Raw genomic sequence first — 16816 nt, 5'->3', positions numbered from 1 at the left:
GCTTCACATACCATGGTACAGCCCACTCAGAGTATGTCGCCTAATTGTACACCACACCACTCCAATTCATTCTGTCCCGTGTACGCCTCTCACCCTCTTGAATATTAAGCTCCTGCCAACCAAAAGCTTCTTTCACTCCATACTTCTGTCTCCTCGATCCCCCACTCCCTCCCTCTTCCTTGTCATGTCATGCACATCCTGGTCAGCTGACATTCAAGCCACCTCCGACCACACCGGCCCTCCTCACATCACGTACACTCCTCATGCATTCCATTTAGTACACATCCACCCTCCTCACATCACGTACACTCCTCATGCATTCCATTTAGAACACATCCACCCTCCTCACAGTAGTCCTAATGCTACAGCCACAGAAAAGGAGACTTTACTCACAGTGTAACCTCAAATGGGTGGAGTCAATAGGTTCCTGCAGCTCTAAAGCTGCGCTACAATCAGTAGCAGGGATAGATGGCCTCCTTCAAAACAAGAATTTCTTTGAAGAGACTGTGCTGTGTTGTGTCAACAGACGAAGAGCAGCCTCGCCAAAGGTGACTTTTCTATTAGGTTTAATCTCAAGCAGGTGGACCTGTAACACACAGATATCTGGGAGTGGACTCACTGGAACCATGGAAGCAGAAGTAAGTCACAGGGTGGGGGAGGGGGAGAAGGTTCTGGGAGCGATGAAGAATGTGTGGAAGGAGAGAACGTTGTCTCCGAGAGCAAGAATGGGTATGTTTGAAGGAATAATGGTTCTAACAATGTTATATGTTTGCCTTCAATCCATTCCCGGCGCCACCCTGCCCCACAGGAAATAGCATCGCTGTTCCCCGCTTCAGCGAGGTAGCGCCAGGAAAATAGACAAAAAAAGCCACATTCGTTCACACTCAGTCTCTAGCTGTCATGTGTGATGCAACGAAACCACAGCTCCCTTTCCACATCCAGGCTCTAAAGACCTTTCCATGGTTTACCCCAGACGTTTCACATGCCCTGGTTCAGTCTACTAACAACACGTCGACCCGGTATACTACATCGTTCCAAGTCACTCTATTCCGTGCACACCTCTCACCCTCCTGTACGTTCAGGCCCCGATCACTCAAAATCTTCACTCCATCCTTCCACCCCCAGTTTGGTCTCCCACTTCTCCTCGTTCCCTCCACCTTTGACACATATATCCTCTTTGACAATCTTTCCTCACTCATTCTCTCCATGTGACCAAACCATTTCAATACACCCTCTTCTGCTCTCTCAACCACACCGTTCAGCCTCCTGCTCCTTCCCCTTTTAGTCCCCATTCTACGACACGCAGGGAATAAATGGGAAGCATTCTTTCTACCCTATCCCCAAGGATAATATATATATATATATATATATATATATATATATATATATATATATATATATATATATATATATATATATATATCATTATATTTTTTTTATTATACTTTGTCGCTGTCTCCCGCGTTTGCGAGGTAGCGCAAGGAAACAGACGAAAGAAATGGCCCAACCCCCCCCCCCATACACATGTATATACATACATCCACACACGCAAATATACATACCTACACAGCTTTCCATGGTTTACCCCAGACGCTTCACATGCCCTGATTCAATCCACTGACAGCACGTCAACCCCGGTATACCACATCGCTCCAATTCACTCTATTCCTTGCCCTCCTTTCACCCTCCTGCATATTCAGGCCCCGATCACACAAAATCTTTTTCACTCCATCTTTCCACCTCCAATTTGGTCTCCCTCTTCTCCTCGTTCCCTCCACCTCCGACACATATATCCTCTTGGTCAATCTTTCCTCACTCATTCTCTCCATGTGCCCAAACCACTTCAAAACACCCTCTTCTGCTCTCTCAACCACGCTCTTTTTATTTCCACACATCTCTCTTACCCTTACGTTACTCACTCGATCAAACCACCTCACACCACACATTGTCCTCAAACATCTCATTTCCAGCACATCCATCCTCCTGCGCACAACTCTATCCATAGCCCACGCCTCGCAACCATACAACATTGTTGGAACCACTATTCCTTCAAACATACCCATTTTTGCTTTCCGAGATAATGTTCTCGACTTCCACACATTCTTCAAGGCCCCCAGAATTTTCGCCCCCTCCCCCACCCTATGATCCACTTCCGCTTCCATGGTTCCATCCGCTGCCAGATCCACTCCCAGATATCTAAAACACTTCACTTCCTCCAGTTTTTCTCCATTCAAACTCACCTCCCAATTGACTTGACCCTCAACCCTACTGTACCTAATAACCTTGCTCTTATTCACATTTACTCTTAACTTTCTTCTTCCACACACTTTACCAAACTCATTTTCCGCATTAGCGAGGTAGCGTTAAGAACAGAGGACTGGGCCTTTGGGGGAATATCCTGGCCCCCTTCTCTGTTCCTTCTTTTGGAAAAATAAAAAAAAAAAATAGAGAGGGGAGGATTTCCAGCCCCCCGCTCCCTCCCCTTTTAGTCGCCTTCTACGACACGCAGGGAATACGTGGGAAGTATTCTTTCCCCCCTATCCCCAGGGATATATATATATATATATATATATATATATATATATATATATATATATATATATATATATATATATATATATATATATATATATATATATACCTATTTCCAAAATCCAAAGAATTCTTGCTGAAACAGTAAGGTAATGAGTGACTGAAACTAGAATTCGACATCTTGTGCAGTATATGTAGTGCATTAAAATCCCTGAATATCTTGTGGCAAGTGACTAGCGACCACAGTTTACTGAACAAACCACAACACATTCTGCCAAACACACGGATAGCACTTCCTAGTAATGTTATATCGTGACAAACTAACTTACTCTGGTGAAAATATGAAATAAATGGTAATACTGTTTTCATATGATATTTTTTTGATGTAAATATAAAGAATATAGAAGCTTTATTTTATGTTCTCTGTGAATGTCCTTGAATGATACACTAACAATGTGTAGAGATGAAATTTGCATAAAGTAAAGAAGGCTTCGTATTTCTGTTCTAGGAAAGAGATGGTTGATACTTAATGAGTTTCAATAAAGTTTCTGATGTTTCATTATTTTCCTAGAATTTTATATAATGTTCCTCACGGATTATTTCGCAACAAGATGCTTTCACGATGAAACTTACGGATTAATTTTCGTACCGCTTTTAATGGTGATGAACTAACATTAGCTATAAATTTGCACCTCAAAATTCTCTTGGTTAATCTTGAAAGTATTAATGTTGCTTAATATGATATTTTTTTTTAAAGGAGAACGATATCTATTAGTGTGTTCCTTTGAAAGGAGTAAAAAAAGTGAAAAGCAAGGCAGTGTCAGACTAATGATCAAATGGTGATAAATAAACTTTCAAGGTGTAGTGCTTACTTGTTATATGGTCTTTCATTAAACATAGATTAATCTGTTGAACCTCAAAAAAATGTATATGACATAGGGGATAGGAGAGAAAGAATACTTCCCACGCATTCCTCACGTGTCGTAGAAGGCGACTAAAAGGGACGGGAGCGGGGGGCCAGAAACCCTCGCCTCCTTGTATTTTAACTTTCTAAAAGGGGAAACACAAGAAGGAGTCACGCGAGGAGTGCTCATCCTCCTCGAAGGCTCAGATTGGGGTGCCTAAATGTGTGTGGATGTAATTAAGATGAGAAAAAAGGAGAGATAGGTAGTATGTTTGAGGAAAGGAACCTGGATGTTTTGGCTCTGAGTGAAACGAAGCTAAAGGGTAAAGGGGAAGAGTGGTTTGGGAATGTCTTGGGAGTAAAGTCAGGGGTTAGTGAGAGGACAAGAGCAAGGGAAGGAGTAGCATTACTCCTGAATCAGGAGTTGTGGGAGTATGTGATAGAGTGTAAGAAAGTAAATTCTCGATTAATATGGGTAAAACTGAAAGTTGATGGAGAGAGATGGGTGATTATTGATGCATATGCACCTGGGCATGAGAAGAAAGACCATGAGAGGCAAGTGTTTTGGGAGCAGCTGAATGAGTGTGTTGGTGGTTTTGATGCACAAGACCGGGTTATAGTGATGGGTGATTTGAATGCAAAGGTGAGTAATGTGGCAGTTGAGGGAATAATTGGTATACATGGAGTGTTCAGTGTTGTAAATGGAAATGGTGAAGAGCTTGTAGATTTATGTGCTGAAAAAGGACTGGTGATTGGGAATACCTGGTTTAAAAAGCGAGATATACATAAGTATACGTATGTAAGTAGGAGAGATGGCCAGAGAGCGTTATTGGATTACGTGTTAATTGATAGACGCAAGAAAGAGAGACTTTTGGATGTTAATGTGCTGAGAGGTGCAACTGGAGGGATGTCTGATCATTATCTTGTGGAGGCGAAGGTGAAGATTTGTGGGGGTTTTCAGAAAAGAAGAGAGAATGTTGGGGTGAAGAGAGTGGTGAGAGTAAGTGAGCTTGGGAAGGAGACTTGTGTGAGGAAGTACCAGGAGAGACTGAGTACAGAATGGAAAAAGGTGAGAACAAAGGAGGTAAGGGGAGTGGGGGAGGAATGGGATGTATTTAGGGAAGCAGTGAGGCTTGCGCAAAAGATGCTTGTGGCATGAGAAGCGTGGGAGGTGGGTTGATTAGAAAAGGTAGTGAGTGGTGGGATGAAGAAGTAAGATTATTAGTGAAACAGAAGAGAGAGGCATTTGAACGATTTTTGCGGGAAAAATGCAAATGAGTGGGACAGGTATAAAAGAAAGAGGCAGGAGGTCAAGAGAAAGGTGCAATAGGTGAAAAAGAGGGCAAATGAGAGTTGGGGTGAGAGAGTATCATTAAATTTCAGGGAGAATAAAAAGATGTTCTGGAAGGAGGTAAATAAAGTGCGTAAGACAAGGGAGCAAATGGGAACTTTAGTGAAGGGGGCTAATGGGGAGGTGAAAACAAGTAGTGGTGATGTGAGAAGGAGATGGAGTGAGTATTTTGAAGGTTTGTTGAACGTGTTTGATGATAGAGTGGCAGATATAGGGTGTTTTGGTCGAGGTGGTGTGCAAAGTGAGAGGGTTAGGGAAAATGATTTGGTAAATAGAGAAGAGGTAGTAAAAGCTTTACGGAAGATGAAAGCCGGCAAAGCAGCAGGTTTGGATGGTATTGCAGTGGAATTTATTAAAAAAGGGGGTGACTGTATTGTTGACTGGTTGGTAAGGTTATTTAATGTATGTATGATTCATGGTGAGGTGCCTGAGGATTGGCGGAATGCTTGCATAGTGCCATTGTACAAAGGCAAAGGGGATAAGAGTGAGTGCTCAAATTACAGAGGTATAAGTTTGTTGAGTATTCCTGGTAAATTATATGGGAGGGTATTGACTGAGAGGGTGAAGGCGTGTACAGAGCATCAAATTGGGGAAGAGCAGTGTGGTTTCAGAAGTGGTAGAGGATGTGTGGATCAGGTGTTTGCTTTGAAGAATGTATGTGAGAAATACTTAGAAAAACAAATGGATTTGTATGTAGCATTTATGGCTCTGAAGAAGGCATATGATAGAGTTGATAGAGATGCTCTGTGGAAGGTTTTAAGAATATATGGTGTGGGAGGCAAGTTGTTAGAAGCAGTGAAAAGTTTTTATCGAGGATGTAAGGCATGTGTATGTATAGGAAGAGAGGAAAGTGATTGGTTCTCAGTGAATGTAGGTTTGCGGCAGGGGTGTGTGATGTCTCCATTGTTGTTTAATTTGTTTATGGATGGGGTTGTTAGGGAGGTGAATGCAAGAGTTTTGGAAAGAGGGGCAAGTATGCAGTCTGTTGTGGATGAGAGAGCTTGGGAAGTGAGTCAGTTGTTGTTCGCTGATGATACAGCGCTGGTGGCTGATTCATGTGAGAAACTGCAGAAGCTGGTGACTGAGTGTGGTAAAGTGTGTGAAAGAAGAAAGTTAAGAGTAAATGTGAATAAGAGCAAGGTTATTAGGTAAAGTAGGGTTGAGGGTCAAGTCAATTGGGAGGTAAGTTTGAATGGAGAAAAACTGGAGGAAGTAAAGTGTTTTAGATATCTGGGAGTGGATCTGGCAGCGGATGGAACCATGGAAGCGGAAGTGAATCATAGGGTGGGGGAGGGGGCGAAAATTCTGGGAGCCTTGAAGAATGTTTGGAAGTCGAGAACATTATCTCGGAAAGCAAAAATGGGTATGTTTGAAGGAATAGTGGTTCCAACAATGTTATATGGTTGCGAGGCGTGGGCTATGGATAGAGTTGTGCGGAGGAGGGTGGATGTGCTGGAAATGAGATGTTTGAGGACAATATGTGGTGTGAGGTGGTTTGATCGAGTAAGTAATGTAAGGGTGAGAGAGATGTGTGGAAATAAAAAGAGTGTGGTTGAGAGAGCAGAAGAGGGTGTTTTGAAATAGTTTGGTCACATGGAGAGAATGAGTGGGGGAAGATTGACCAAGAGGATATATGTGTCAGAGGTGGAGGGAACGAGAAAAGTGGGAGACCAAATTGGAGGAGGAAAGATGGAGTGAAAAAGATTTTGAGTGATCGGGGCCTGAACATGCAGGAGGGTGAAAGGCGTGCAAGGAATAGAGTGAATTGGAACGATGTGGTATACCGGGGTTGACGTGCTGTGAATGGATTGAATCAAGGCATGTGAAGCGTCTGGGGTAAACCATGGAAAGTGTGTGGGGCCTGGATGTGGAAAGGGAGCTGTGGTTTCGGTGCATTATTACATGACAGATAGAGACTGAGTGTGAACGAATGTGGCCTTTGTTGTCTTTTCCTAGCGCTACCTCGCACATATGAGGGGGCAGGGGGTTGTTATTCCATGTGTGGCGAGGTGGCGATGGGAACAAGTAAAGGCAGACAGTATGAATTATGTACATGTGTATATATGTATATGTCTGTGTGTGTATATTTATGTGTACATTGAGATGTATAGGTATGTATATCTGCGTGTGTGGACGTGTATGTATATACATGTTTATGTGGGCGGGTTGGGCCATTCTTTCGTCTGTTTCCTTGCGCTACCTCGCTAACGCGGGAGACAGCGACAAAGCAAAATAAGTATAAAATAAATAAATGAATATATATATATATATATATATATATATATATATATATATATATATATATATATATATATATATATACACACGAACGAAGTGCATATGAACGTGCACCTTCAAAGAACATATAAACCTCCAACAGCCAGGATCGAACCTGGGACCCCAGTGCAACAGGCGGGAGCGCTACCGCCAGGCGTTGTACAGTTAGGTTCGGTAAAATGCTATCTGCAGGCTGTGTGAGCCTGGCGGGAAAAGACCGGTGTAGAGCCCGTTGCTCACCAACTTAAGACGAAGGGTATTCGAGTACATAGTATTCGAATAGTCATTTCCCTATTAGGGGGCGATCATAGCCTAGCAGTAGCGCTCCCGCATGTTGCACAGGGGTCCCGAAAATGAAGTAGGGAATATGACTACGAGTTTCATTAACCAACATTCTAACCTCAGATGTTGGGATCACGTTCAGATGTAGCATCAAATGAGCAACTAAATGCTTGAGGTTTACTGACCTTGTTGTTATGAAATCAAGAAATCGCTTAGTTAAAACCACAATGACCCACAGACCTGACCAATGCAGTATTGAAGGTAGGCAGGAGTAAAGTGTACAACAGATACTATCTCAGTAACTTTAACGTTACTCTGAATTAGCAAACAAAAATCATGAGCGTTTCGCGGAGGCCAATAGGTGTAGGGGAGTGGCCGACAAGAGTTTGGTGATCACTGGATGGCAGTACCAAATAAGTCTTTCATTATCAACCTTATCACAATTGATTGTGTGACTCTGGCATCAGTGAGAAGGAGGGCTCATGTGGCAGTGTACTGACCCCTCCCTGTACCTCCGGCTGACTCAAGGAACAGCCCGTCCTTTGGAGCAACCCAGGAGGTACGAGGTTACTGACATCAGCTGCCCATGGTGGCACTACCGCCCTGACTGAGGAATGTTAAAGTGGTCCCCGGAACCATCTTACACACTCCATGTCAGGACTCCTAGTCTCAGTCTCGTGTCTCATACACCTACTCAAAACGCGTATATTCTTCACATAATGTCCTCTTGACATGTCCAGTCTGCACAGTCGATTTTGAATAGTATCATGATAGAATCTGAGCACCTATGGCCCTTCAACCTCAGCATCTAAGTGCTAAGAATCTCCGGGTTCCCGCCTGACTCTACTGCTAATGAGAGGGAGGGCTCAGACAGTAGTGGTACCGGCCACTTCCATAACCTTTTCCCATTCTGGTAGACCTGCCTCTTTTCCTTTACACTATACCAACATTCGTGGTTTCTCAAGTAATCTCTTCTCTGTTGAACACCATCTTACATATCTGACTTCTCTCTGACACCCAGTTGTCTAATGATGGCCTCACTAACCCCTTCATCATATCCGACTATTATCTCCACTATAATCTGCCCCTTTCTCCATCAACAGCGGCTTCCCTCAAGGTTCTGTCCTGTCTCCCACACTTCTTTTTTATTAACGATTTCCTTTCTTTCACTAATAACCCAATGCACTTACATGCTGAGGACTCAAGATTACATTCCTCCACATCCTTCAGTTCTCCTATTTCTCTCACTCGATCTGCATCTCATCTGGACACAACTTCTTCAATAAACTCAGACAAGATATCTAAGCGAGGCAGACGAAATCTGGTTAAGATCGATGCCTTCAAGACCCAGTTTCTGCCCATCTCTTTATCGAAAATTCCTCACAACTCTCGTCTCTCCTTTGACTGCTCAGTAATTCCATCTCCCGACATACTTGGTAGTACTGTAACATCCACTTCATTTTGGAAATAGCCAATTCTACCTCCAAGGACTTGGGTGTCCTATTTAGATGGCGAAGTTTCTTTTCTCTTCTGAACGGTTCGCTACGTATGCAGCACTGCTCTCACATCTGTCATGTTTCTAACTTTGCATCCTAACTTGAGAGAATGAAGTCGGAAGCGGTCAGACTTGTAAACTCTCCCAGGCTAACTTCCAAATCTGACCCACTTGCCCTACGCCGCAGTGTTGGTTCACTTTCCCTCTTCTATAGGTATTATTTTGGTTCTTGCTCCCGAGGGCTAGCTGCTTGTGTGCCCCCACCACCTCAAGCTAGACCACACAATACTCGGCAGGCTGCTGCGTTAACATGATTACTGTTAAAGGCCGTTGGCAACTCAGGGTGGGCCGTTCTGATAACTTCCTTTCCCTACACCTCAAAGCTTTGGAATTCTCTACCTTTTTAAGCCTTTCCCAACGATCTACCATATTCTAAAAGATATCTTTCACACTGCCTCCAAAATTCGTAAACCCCCTTCCTTGTCTTTTTTTTCCCCTTTTATTAACCTCTCTATATTCCAGTTAAGGCCCGGCCTTGATGTGGACTTTCGTGCGAGACTGGAGCCTCTAACGTAGAAGAAAAATTAAATAAAATATCAATGGTTCTGACAACTCACCTTCTATCAGTGCTCGAGTGTGTGGACATAAGATAGGGCGAGTGAGCGGTCATAAAGGCTGGCAATATATCCACCTACTCAGCGACTGCTTGACAGGACTCAACTCTATCAAGGGAGCAACATGATCGTAGTGGGTCGACTCACGCAACCTCAACACACACTATCTGTTGAGGAACGGAAGAGATAAAACATTGATAAGAGATACTGGTGATATCAGAATAATTCCCTACACAGATGCATACTACCTGGTCATTATAAATTCTTACGTAAAAAATGATGATTAAAAATCATAACACCATCATAACAGCATCTGTAGATCTCACTGATCACTACTGTTTCTGTGGGAAATTGTTACACTCTTTGGACCACGGGGATGTCAAATGTTCAATCCGGACCGGGTGATCAAAATGTTCAACACGGACCCGGGATTCACAATGTTCACAAAGGCACGATGTCACAACGGGGTTCAAAACTAACCACTGGGGATTATAATTTCAACACCTGGACACTGGGATTAAATCAAACCCGGACCACGGGGATGTCACAATGTTCAACACTGGACACGGGATGTCACAATGTAACATCGGACCAAGGGATGTCAAATGTTCAACCTGACACTGGGGATATCCAAATGTTCACACCTGGACCACGGTGTCAAATGTTAACAACCTGACCAATGGGATGTCAATGTTCAACCCTAACCCTAGATGCAATGTTCAAACCGGACCAAGTGGGATATCATAATGCAACACACTGAGTCCGTGGTGTCAAATGTCACACGCAGATCAATCAACACCGCAGGACAATACATGACACGGATTCATTTCAATCCATGGTGCAATTTAACCGACCACTGTCAATTCACCATAGGAGTCATTAAATCTGCTGAGTTATGTACACTGACATATAAAGTCAACTACACATGGATGTCAGTAACACTGACAGGATGTCATTAAACTGACACGGATGTAATGTCAACTACGTAATTCACACTGACGGATCAACTACACGTGGAGTCCAATAACACGCCACGGGATCAGTAACTGACCGGGTAATACACCTGACGTAGTCTAATTTACACCAGGATGTCCAAGTCAACCGCACGGATGATATACAACTGGTGTCAATAACGAATGGAGTCAATTTCAATGCCGGATCCAATAACATGACGGATGTCAATTTCACACGACCGGTCAAGTCACGGACGATTCAATTACCCTGACACGGGGTAATTCAAATCTGACATGGGTTCCAGTCACACGACAGGATTCATTCACGACTCTGGTTCCATTAACATTGACAGTATCAGTCAACCTACCATGGTAAATGTCAACACACCATATGATTCAAGTTCAATGCACTGGTCAATGTCCACGACCATGTCAAATTAACCTGCCTGGAGCAATGTCACAGGGGTGCAATGTACAGCCACGGATTCAATCACACTGACGGATATACACTGACGGGTAATGCAACGCCACGAGGGGATGTCGCAATGTTCAACACCTGAACCACGTGGGGGTCATAATGTTCAACACCTGGACCACGTGATGTCATAATGTTCAACACTTGACCACGTGGGGAGGTCACAATGTTCAACACCTGGGCCACGTGGGGATGTCATAATGTTCAACACCTGACCACAAGGGATGTCAAAATGTTCAACACCTGGATCACGTGAAAATGTCATAATGTTCAACACCTGACCACGAGGGGATGTCACTATGTTCAACTCCTGGGCCACGTGGGGATGTCATAATGTTCAAAACCTGGACCACGAGGGATGTCCTAATGTTCAACATCTGGACCATGTAATGTCATAATGATCAACACCTGACCACATGGGATGTCATAATGTTCTACACCTGACCACGTATGGATGTCACAATGTTCAACACCTGGAACACGTGGGATGTCATAATGTTCAACACATGGACCACGGGGAATGTCACAATGTTCAACACCTGGACCACGGGGTGATGTCAAAATGTCCAACACCGGGACCACGTGGGGATGTCACAATGTTCAACACAAGGACCACGCGGGGATGTCACAATGTTCAACACCTGAACCACGTGGGATGTCATAATGTTCAACACCTGGACCACGTGGGATGTCACAATGTTCAACACCTGAACCACGTGGGATGTCATAATGTTCAACACATGGACCACGTGGGGATGTCACAATGCTCAACACATGGACCACGGGATGTCATAATTTTCAACACCTGACCACGTGGAGATGTCACAATGTTCAACACCGGGACCACATGGGGATGTCAAAATGCTAAACACCTGGACCACGTGGGGATGTCACAATGTTCAACATCTGGACCACGTGGGATGTCACAGTGTTCAACACCGGGACCACGAGGGATGTCACAATGTTCAACCGGACTACGTGGGGATGTCCTAATGTTCAACATCTGGACCACGTGATGTCATAATGTTCAACACCTGACCATATGGGGATGTCATAATGCTCAACACCTAACCACCTATGGATGTCACAATGTTCAACACCTGAACCAAGTGGGTATGTCATAAAGTTCAACACCTGGACCACATGGGGATGTCACAATGTTCAACACCTGAACCACGTGGGATGTCATAATGTTCAACACCTGGACCACGTGGGGATGTCACAATGTTCAACACCTGAACTACGTGGGATGTCATAATGTTCAACACCTGGACCACGTGATGTCATAATGTTCAACACTTGACCACGTGGGGATGTCACAATGTTCAACACCTGGACCACGGGGATGTCATAATGTTCAACACCTGACCACATGGGGATATCATAATGTTCAGCACCTGGATCACGTAGAAATGTCATAATGTTCAACACCTGACCACGTGGGGATGTCACAATGTTCAACACCTGGGCTACGTGGGGATGTCATAATGTTCAACACCTGGACCACGTGGGGATGTCACAATGTTCAACACCGGGACCACATGGGGATGTCACAATATTCAACACATGGACCACGTGGGGATGTCACAATGCTCAACACATGGACCACGGGGATGTCATAATTTTCAACACCTGACCACGTGGAGATGTCACAATGTTCAACACCGGGACAACATGGGGATGTCAAAATGCTAAACACCTGGACCACGTGGGGATGTCACAATGTTCAACATCTGGACCACTTGGGATGTCACAGTGTTCAACACCGGGACCACGAGGGATGTCACAATGTTCAACCGGACTACGTGGGGATGTCCTAATGTTCAACATCTGGACCACGTGATGTCATAATGTTCAACACCTGACCATATGGAGATCTCATAATGTTCAACACCTAACCACGTATGGATGTCACAATGTTCAACACCTGGACCAAGTGGGTATGTCATAATGTTCAACACCTGGACCACGTGGGGATGTCACAATGTTCAACACCTGAACCACGTGGGGGTCATAATGTTCAACACCTGGACCACGTGATGTCATAATGTTCAACACTTGACCACGTGGGGAGGTCACAATGTTCAACACCTGGGCCACGTGGGGATGTCATAATGTTCAACACCTGACCACGTGGGGATGTCATAATGTTCAACACCTGGATTACGTGGAAATGTCATAATGTTCAACACCTGACCACGTGGGGATGTCACAATGTTCAACACCTGGGCCACGTGGGGATGTCATAATGTTCAAAACCTGGACCACGTGGGATGTCACAATGTTCAACACAGGGACAACATGGGGATGTCACAATGTTCAACACAGGGACCACGTGGGAATGTCACAATGTTCAACACCTGGACCACGGGATGTCATAATTTTCAACACCTGACCACGTGGGTTGTCACAATGTTCAACACCGGGACCACGTGGGATGTCAAAATGCTCAACACCTGGACCACGTCGGGATGTCACAATTTTCAACATCTGGACCATGTGGGGATGTCACAGTGTTCAACACCGGGACCACGTGGGATGTCACAATGTTCAACTGGACTACGTGGGATGTCCTAATGTTCAACATCTGGACCACGTGATGTCATAATGTTCAACACCTGACCACATGGGGATGTCATAATGGTCAACATCTGACCACGTATGGATGTCACAATGTTCAACACCTGCACCACGTGGGATGTCATAATGTTCAACACATGGACCACGTGGGGATGTCACAATGTTCAATACCTGGACCACGTGGTGATGTCAAAATGTTCAACACCGGGACCACGTGGATGTCACAATGTTCAACACAAGGACCACGCGGGGATGTCACACACTGATCATAATGTTCAACACCTGACCAATGAATCCATAATTTCAACACCACCACGATGGATGTCACAATGTTCAACACCTGACCAGTGGATGTCAAATTTCAACACTGACCACGGGATGTCACAATGTTCAACACCTGAACCACGTGGATGTCAAATTTCAAACACTTGACCAAGTAAGCATAATGTTCAACATGACCACGTGAGTCACAATGTTCAACACCTGACCACTGGGAGCATAATGTTCAACACCTGACCACGGGATGTCAAATTTCAACACTGACACGTGAAATGTCATAATTCAACACCTGACCCTGGGGATGTCAATGTCAACACGGCCACGATGTCATAATTTCAACACCTGACCATGGGAGTCACAATGTTCAACACCGGACCACAGGATGTCAAAATGTAAACACCTGGACCACGGATGTCACAATGTTCAACACTGACACGGGATGTCACATGTTCACACCGACACGAGGTGTCACAATGTTAACCGACTACATGATGTCTAATGTTCAACACGACACGTGAGTCAAATGTTCAACACTGACCAATGGAATTCATAAATCAACACTACCCTGGATGTCACAAGTTCAACCTGGACCAAGTGGATGTCAAATTTCAACACCTGACACTGGATGTCAAATGTTCAACCTGACAGTGGTCATATGTTAACACCTGACACGATTCAAAGTCACACACACGGATTCAAAGTTAACACTGACCACGATGTCAAATGTAAACTACCACGGATCAATTCAACACCGACAGGATTAAATGTTCAACAGACACGGATTCAAATGTCACACCTGCACTGAGTCAAAGTCAACCGACCACTGGATTCACAATTCAACACACACTGATTCAATGTTCAACACGCACGATTCACAATTCAACACCAGGATGTCATAATGTTAACACCTGACCACGGTGTCAAATTCAACCGAACAGGATGTCAAATTCAACCCTGGACCGATGCATTCAACTCTGACCAGGGGATCCGGAACACCGACAGATGTCAATGTTAACGATCGTGGATCTATTCACACTGGCACGATGTCTAATGTCAACACCGACAGGAGCAATTCCACCTGCACTGGATCACAATGTCAACACCTGACCACGTGATGTCAATTAACTGACCAGGTTCACAATGTTCAAACCACCACGGAGTCAAGTTCAACACGGACATGGAGTCACAATGTTCAACAACGGAGTCAAATTTCAACACTGACGTGATTCAAATTCAACACTGACCACGTGGATGTCACAATTTCAACACCTGACCATGGATTCATAATGTTCAACACTGACACGATTAATGTCAACATGCCAATTCATAATTCAACACCTGACCACGGATTCACAATGTTCACACGGCACACAAGGGATTCAAATGCAACACCTGCACGGATTCAAATTTCAAACCATACCTGACCACGGGATCAATTCAACACGACCACGGATTCACAATGTTAACACACCAGGAGTCCAATCAACACTGACACGGATTCATTTTCACACCTGACCATGGATCAAATAAACACACATGATGTCCAATTCAACACTGACATGGGATGTAAAGTTCACACCTACCACGGGGATCAAATGTCAACACCTAACCACTGATGTCAAATTAACACTGACAGGATCATTTCACACCGACACGTGATGTAAATGTTCAACACCACACGATTCATTAATACCAGATGTCAAATCAACACTGACACGATGTCAAAGTTCAACCTACCCGTGATTCAAATGTCAACGACACGATGTAATTTCAACACCTGACCACTGGATGTCACAGTTAACACGCAGGATTCAAAGTTCACACACTATCGACCACAGGGATTCCAATTTCAACACCTGACCACGTGGATGTCAAATGTTCAACACTGACCACGTGGATGTCAAATTTCAACACCTACACTGGATGTCAAATGTTCAACACCTGGACCAGGATGCAATGTACACTACACGGGATGTCACATGTCAACACCTGACAGGGAGTCATTTTCAACACCGACACGTGGATTCAAATGTTCAACCGACACGTGAAATTCTAATTCAACCTACAGTGGGTTCAAATGTTCAACACTGCTATGGGATGTCATAATGTTCAACACCTACCACGTGGATGTCACAATTTCAACCGGACCAAGGGATTAAATTCACTACATGGATGCACATCAACACGCCACGGGATTCAAATTTTCAACCCTACCAGGGAATGTCACAATTTCAACACCGAACTGGATGTCAAATGCAACACCTGACCCGTGATTCAAATGTCAACACTGACACGGATTCACAGTTTCAACACCGGACCGGGATGTCAAATTCAACCGACACGGGTTCAATGTCAACTGGACCACGTGATTCAAATGTAACACCTGACCTGGATCAATTCAACACCTCACTGGATGTCATGTTAACCAAGGGATCAATTAACACCGCACGGAGTCAAGTAACACTGACACGGGTCAAATTTCAACGACACGTGATTCAAGTCAACCTGACCACGAGTCAATCACGCTGGGATGCATTCACCACCACTGATCAAGTTCAACCCTGATTGGATTATGTACCCTACGGGCACAAGTCAGATGTCATAAGTTCAACACTGACCATGGGGAGTCAATGTAAACCACCACTGGATGCAAATGTTCAACACTGACCAGTGGTGTCAAATCAACACTGACCACGGGGATGTCACAATGTTCAACACTTTGACCACGGGGATGTCATAATGTTCAACACCTGACCACGTGGGTTGTCACAACGTTCACCACCGGGACCACGTGGGGGTGTCAAAATGCTAAACACCTGGACCACTTGGGGATGTCACAATTTTCAACATCTGGACCATGTGGAGATGTCACTGTGTTCAACACCGGGACCACGACGGTTATCACAATGTTCAACTGGACTAACGTGGGATGTCCTAATGTTCAACATCTGGACCATGTGATGTCATAATGTTCAACACCTGACCACAAGGGGATGTCATAATGTTCAACATCTGACCACGTATGGATGTCACAATGTTCAACACCTGGACTACGTGGGATGTCATAATGTTCA

The 16816-nt window shown here is 44.4% G+C and overlaps 1 protein-coding gene across 1 annotated transcript in view; it reads right to left on the bottom strand.

The window, feature by feature from the left end:
• Nucleotides 1–9599, bottom strand: part of LOC139765259 (uncharacterized) — a 147034-nt gene extending 137435 nt beyond the window's left edge. The window contains exon 1 of the mRNA XM_071692597.1: nucleotides 9459–9599. The gene's annotated coding sequence lies outside the window, so the exon portion shown is untranslated. The remainder of the gene's footprint in view (nucleotides 1–9458) is intronic.
• Nucleotides 9600–16816: the final 7217 nt, after the last annotated feature.

The sequence above is a fragment of the Panulirus ornatus genome, chromosome 53 (genome assembly GCF_036320965.1).
Source record: "Panulirus ornatus isolate Po-2019 chromosome 53, ASM3632096v1, whole genome shotgun sequence".
Taxonomy (NCBI): domain Eukaryota; kingdom Metazoa; phylum Arthropoda; class Malacostraca; order Decapoda; family Palinuridae; genus Panulirus; species Panulirus ornatus.
Note: the sequence above shows the minus strand (reverse complement) of the source record. Positions and strands in the feature narration are given on the sequence as shown.